The following is a 7,154-nucleotide window of genomic DNA, read 5'->3' as shown; positions in this document are numbered from 1 at the left end:
GAACTGCTGCACTGGGAGATCTTTGAGTCAATCATTCATTCGGTCATATCTTCTGATCCAGAAGCCGGTTTCGGGAGTTTGATATACCATTGGAAAGATATTTCCAAGCCACTTCTGATGAACACACTTATGAAATATTTTGCACTGAAGTTCATGTAAAAAACATCTCTGAAAACTAGACATATTAAAAGCCCATTTTGATTACTGGTGACGGGCTACAAAGACTGGAACAAACACCCTCTAAGAAGCCAACATAGGAGACACCCCCCAAGCACCTGAAGACTTATAATATTAGGATTAAGGGGTTGATATTAGATTCTAAACTAGAAGAGAAGAAAAAAGTGTTACTGAGGAGGATCATCCCACCAAACAACTTGAGTTAGCCATCGACCACTACTCCTAATGGTTTGTCAAGCCAAAGCTCGAAAGATGCCTCGGTAACTGGAAAGGGAAACTCTTGTACTACCAGAACCTTGGCTAAGTCTTTCCAAACCAATTCCCTTTCAAAAAAATCCTTAGAAGGAACCGTACCATCAGACTTGGGGTATAACATCATTGAAGATATGAAAAATATGCGAGCCAACATTTCGCTCTACGAACTCCCCAAGATAGCTAGCCAACATGAAATGATTATCAAAGCCTTCGCTACCTCGTCTTCAACCAATAGGGCTACCTATTCTTTGAAGATAATCTCTCCCAGTCAATCTTGGGCCTTATTTAACCAACAATCTATTGTTAACATTGTGAATCAAAATTCAAGAGGTTTGAATCCCCCGTTCCTTTTAAATTTTGAAATATTCAACTACAACATGCACAATTTCCTTATTGATTTTGGTGCGTCAACTAATGTCATGCCTTTATCTATGTGCAAAAAGTTAAACATTCAACCTGAGAAGATATATGCCAAAATCATCCAATTGGATAGATCTCAAGTCCCTTCCATGGGTGAACTAAACAATGCGATAATTAGGTTGTCTTCCAATTCTAGGTACCTCAATTCATTGACATAGTTGTTGTTGACATTCCATAAGCGTATGGCTTGTTTATTAGCAAGGACTGGTCGAGCAAACTCTAGGGTTATTTTGCCACTAACTAGTCCCACTTATGATTGCCTTACAAAGGAAAGAAAAACCAGATTATAGTTAACAACGAACCCTACATGAAGCATATGGTCACTAATCTGGAGGGCCCAAACAAGCCCATTAGTTTTGCTCAGGAAGAGTTGGGAATGTGTTTTTTGGAAACCGGTATAGGGTGTTATCAAGCCCTGCCATCCCCCATCCCACTTGACATGTAGCTAGAACTCCTTCCTTGACCTCCAGCTAATGCTAATGTACCTTGTACTATAGATGTGAAGAATTTCATCATAGTTGTAACTAGGAATGAAATTTGGACTTTATATTATGATGGGTCCAAGACTTAGGATGGAGCCGGTGTTAGTTGTATCCTGATGGACCCCCAAAGAAAAAAAATTTAATTTCTTATAAGTTAGAATTTCAGTGCACTAACAACATTGGAGAGTATTAGGCATTGATCCTTGAGCTCAAGAAGGCTATTGACCTAAAGGTCGAATGTTTGAAGGTTATTGGTGATTCTGAAATCATCACGAGGTAGGTGTGAAATAAAATCCACTGTGTATCACCACACCTAAAAAATTATCAGCAGGAGGTATGGCGATTAATCTCTTCCTTTAAAGCTTCGAGCTTTAATTTTATTCCTAGGATTAATAATTCTGCCACAAACACTTTATTTAATGCCGCAACTAGGTTCACACATTTAAGGGATGACTTTTATATTGAGATTGTTTATAAATCCATTGTCCCGGATAACGTAACTATTCCATGTGTTTTCAATGATGATCAACAGATACCCGATATTATGGCAAACACTGAGGTATTTAAGGATGTGGTGATAAAGGAGGAAGAGCATGAAAGAGCCTTGCAAGAGGAAGAAAATGAGCGCAAGGGAAATCCCATGCCCAAAGGTGTGGTTATAGTAAAAAACTTATTTGATCTACATAACCGTTTCAGGGGCCCACCGAATACCAAGACGTAAAGTTCCATGCTCTCACATGAGTAAGATAATCATGGGACTGAGGTCAACCCCATTTTTATCAATATGGGTGTCGGGTGTTCACCTAATGAAAGACAATCATTCATTAGCTTATTCAAGAGGTATCATGATGTATTTTCTTGGATGTATGATGACCTGAAGACATATGATACCTAGATCATTCAACATGTTATACCTATAAAAGAAGGGGTCAAACCATTCCAATAGAAACTAAGAAAAGTACATCCTATGTTGGAGCCCCTCATTCAAAAGGAGTTGAAGAAACCACTGGATGCACTTATTATTTTCAAAGTCAGGCACTCCACTTGGGTCTCGAATTTGGTTCCTATACGAAAGAAGTCCGGTGAAATTTTGTTGTGCGTTGACTTTCAGAATCTCAACCAGGCTTTAGATAGAGATAATTATCTAGTTCCCTCTATGGAGTAGATTCTTCAGAGGGTGTCTGGTTTAGAAATGTTCTCCTTGCTTGATGGTTTCTATGAGTACAACTAGGTGATGGTTGTTGAACCAGATCGTTTAAAGACGACTTTTAGAATGAAGTGGTGAACTTTTGAATTTCGATGCATTCCCTTTGGCCTTATCAATGCCAAAGAAACATTCCAAAGGGAGATGAACATCACTTTCAGAGGATTAATGGGTCAGAGTGTGGTGGTATATTTCGATGATGTCATAGTGTTTTTTAAGAATGGGTCAGACCACCTTCACCATCTGAAGCATATATTTGTGTGGTGCCGAAAAAGTGGGATTTTGTTGAAACCCCAAAAAAGTATATTTGCAGTATGAGAAGGAAACCTCCTCGGGCATATGATAAAAAAAGATGGAATTATTGTTGATCCTAATCACGTAAAATTTATCGCGTAAATCCCTCTCCCTAATGGCAAGAAAGGTATGCAATATTTTCTGGGTAAAATCAACTTTCTCCATAATTTTATTTCCGATTTTTCCCATATCGTTAAGCCTTTTCAAAACATGATAAATAAATATTCCAGGTGCAATTGGAATTAAGAAGAGAAGGAAGCATTTGATTGTATCAAGAGATCCATCACAAAATCCCCTTCTATGTACAACCCAGATTTCGACACGGACTTCATGTTGTACACTTTCACCTCGAACTCATCCAAGTTAGCTGTTGTGCTTACACAAAAGGATGGTAACAATGATAAACGATCGATGTCCTTCATGAGCATGAAACTACAAGGTGCAGAGCTCAAATACACAAACATGGATAAACAAGCGTATGTGGTATACAAATTGGTGAAACATTTCATACCCTACATTCTCAAGGACCATGTGATGATGTTTGTCCCTCAACCTGTTGTTAGGTCATTGTTCGCCCAACAAGAGCTGGGTGAGCAAAGAGCCAATTTGATGACTTTCCTCCAAGAATATGACTTCGAGTTCAAGCCCACTCACATAGTTAAATGGAATGGGTTATGTAAATTAACCACTGAGGTTGCATACCAACAAAATGAATAATCGGAAGGCTGGGACCACGAGATTGATATGTACCAAAATGAACTCACAACTATGCACGACTCTTCATCTTGGTATGTTGATATGAAGAAATATTTAGGGAAAGGGTCCTTGCCTCCTACATTATCCGCGAAATATAAGAGTGTTGTGATACTCAAAGCCACATCTTACCAATTGATACAAGGGAATTTGTTTCACAAAAATCACCACGGCGTGTTACTCAAATGTTTGGAATTTGACAAAACCCAGTGGGTGTTAAAGGAGCTAAATGATGGGTTGGAAGAAGGCCATTATTATAGTGATACTACACATAAGATCACAAGGGTATGGTTTTACTGGCCTACCCTTTTCAAGGACGCACACGCGTATTCTTATAAATTCCCCATTTGTCAAAAGTATGCTAGAAGACAATCTTAGTCGGCTTCTCCTCTCTAGTATATAGTAGTGGAAGAACCATTTCAACAGTGGGGATTGGATATCATTGGAGAGATTGTGCCGCACTCATTGAAATAAAAAAGGTATATCCTCATGGCTACAAAATTTTTCACGAGGTGGGTGGAAGCCATTCAATTATGGAAAATCAACTAGGAAGAGGTAATATCTTTTATAAATCAGTACATCATGACCAGGTTCAACGTTCCAACCTCCCTTTTTTTATATTGCTACTTATTTATCATCTTTAAGGTTATATGCTTTTTCTTTGGAAAATGACATTGTTTTGAAACATTAAGATAACTATTACCCCTATGGAAATGGCCTAGAAGAATCCACCAACAAGAACCTAATCTGCATGATCAAAAAAGCCGTGTTGTCACACCAAAGGAACTAGCACAATGCCCTATGGGCTGATTGTGTCACTCCAAAAGAATCCATTGGAACATCCCATTATTTTCTAGTCTACAGGAAAGAAGACATGTTACCACCCAACATATACCAACCCACTCTCTAGTTGTCGCAAGATTTGGGAGGCACGCCTTGCCCTACTATGCAAAACTGAATCGATACCCTCCTCAAACTAGAAGAAGAAAGACAGAAGGCTAGGGAGAATTTTTCCATTCAAAAAATCCAAGTCAAGAGGTGGTTTGATTAAAAAAATCCATTGGGAGTAATGAGTTCAATGCGGGTGACCTACTCCTTAAATGGGATAAGGGTCATGAGGAAAAATGTAAACACACCAAATTCTAGGCCTTGTGGATTGGTCCCTTTCAGGTTAAGGAAAAGATTAGACAGCATACCTACAAACTGTAGACTTTAGAAGGGAGGGTCAAACCCCTTCCTGTGAATGGACATGACCTTAAATTTTACCTCACCTAACATCTCTCACATATTCTTTTCCACCCCTATACTACATTTTCTTTTATGTTTTCCACACTTTTCTTAGCTTAAGCCCCTCCTTTTTCCTTTGCACTTTCACCTTATTTACACCTTTTATCTTTGTTCTTTAGTAAATGTTCTACCCTGAATAAAATATTCTGGCACATTGGCCTGGTTAGACACCTTGAGGATGGGGTTGCCTCTACGTTAGTGGCTAAGATGTACTCTTGTTTGTGCCCGTGCTTGACTATCTTTTAAGTCATGACCTAGGTAAAGTGTGGAGATCTATCTCTGCGGGGAACTCTAGTTATCCATGGCACCCTATCTTTTCAACAGTTAGACCCTATTATTAGCTTGGCTATATAGTTTTAATCAATTGGTTTATCCCACTAGATTGATAAGGAGAAAGGGAAAATTTAATGAGAAAACATATATTTTGGGAAACCAATAAGGTCTCTAAAAAGCCAGAAACAACCTCTCTTGTAAAGTAAAATAAGTTGGGATCCCTCAACTGCCTAGGAAAATAAATGCCTAAGGAATAACTGCCAATGAGAACATGAATAAGAAATCAAATAATGGAAAAATGATTGATAAAGGCTTCCTTCAGACAAAGGTGAAACAACGACTCCTCTAGGGTACTATTCAGGTTCGCTGGCAGTGGAGCAACGTTTGTGATTTCTAGGTAGTGATTCCACCGGGGTATTTTTCAGGCACGCTAAAAGCGAGAAAAACCAAAGACCTGTAACCATAATACCGAAACATTTACAACCCTATTTCCAGCCATCGGGAATGTCTTTACTCTATGTGGTTAACAAGCCGAACCAAAGTAACAAGGGACTTCTGATCAATACTAAGGGTAGCCTGGAGACATGAGTAGGACATGTGGCCTTAGAAAGATGCACTCGCAGAGGTCCACTTCATCCCACTATCAAGGGTAGGAAGAGATACTGAGGTTCGACTAGAGAATCACCAATTGTTGTAGTCACTGCAACAACCCTTCAAAATTCTTGACGCTTCAAAATTTTGGGGCCCCTGCAATGAGTTCACTCAATTCCAAAGTTCCGCCTTGACATTCCAGCTGTAAGCCAAGCCTCCTGAGTCCCTTCACAAGTATGAATTCTAGGTACTAAAAGCTCATTCTTCGTTTAAGTGGCAAGTCGAATGAAGAAAACTCTTATGGGCCTAAAACATGTGACCCTATGACCTACCTCATTTTGGCTAAGTGAAGTCACTAATTCATAAACAAAGAGCAGTGACCTTTCACTCATCTTGCGACTTTGTGACCTTGTGACCTCACCTTGATGGGGTTGCTAGGTCGTAAGGTCACAAACCCCTCTCAAATACCACCCAACAACCTTTGTGACCTCACGACTTTGCAACCTCATAAGAGAGGTCGCTAGGTCACATAGGTCGCTAAGTCGCAAAGGGGAAAATCCACATCCCATGTGACCTGGCGACCTCTGCGACCCCTACATGTGCAAACTTTCTTATAAATTGGCTATCTCACTAGTCATTTGGTCATTTTAGTTGGTCACTCGTGAGACAGAGAAGCTAGGAGATTTGGAGAGGCGCATGACCCTTCCAAGTGACCCTTCCTCTTCGCAATTATGAGTACTTGCTACCATTTGCTCCCTTCTTCTACTCCTAACTCTGCATCTTCCCAATTTAGGGTTTTTATAAATGGTTTATGGCTCATTTCAATCTGAAACCCATAGCCAAGCCATTCATCCTCCCAAACTATTTTTTGTTAGGCCATTCAGTCCCATCTCTTCCAAAATTAAGCTTACCCTCTCAGTAATCAAGTTTTCTACTCTAGTAGGTCCCCAAGGACTCATTTTGAGCCTCAACTCCTTCACCAAGCCATCCTAAGGAACGGGTTGCACGACCAAAAGTAGTGATAAGCAAAATGACCCTGTGACCTTCCTTTCAAATATATCACATGGTCGAACCATATATTTGAAACAATATCTTTTCACTCAAGTGTACGAGATATTCATTTTGCATGGACCCTTGTTAATTTTTTTCTATTTTATTTAATTTTGTATAAATCTTAATAATAATATGTAATTGTATTATATTTTTAAAAATTAATGAATAATAATTTATTTAGTTTTTAATGATATATTCTCTTTTTTAATAATTTAATAAGATTATTTAATGCATAAGTTAAATTAACAATGGTTTCAACATGTGTATATTATGTTGAATGGTTTTTTAAGAAACATTATGTCACATTTTTTGAGTGGACGCTTCACTCATTACCAAGGATATGTAATGTTTTTACAACAATAAAA

This window comes from Pinus tabuliformis, chromosome 4_2 (assembly GCF_031772625.1).
Source record: "Pinus tabuliformis cultivar Carrire ecotype Pingquan chromosome 4_2, CPIR1, whole genome shotgun sequence".
NCBI classification, from domain to species: Eukaryota; Viridiplantae; Streptophyta; class Pinopsida; order Pinales; family Pinaceae; genus Pinus; species Pinus tabuliformis.
This window is presented reverse-complemented; position numbering follows the sequence as displayed.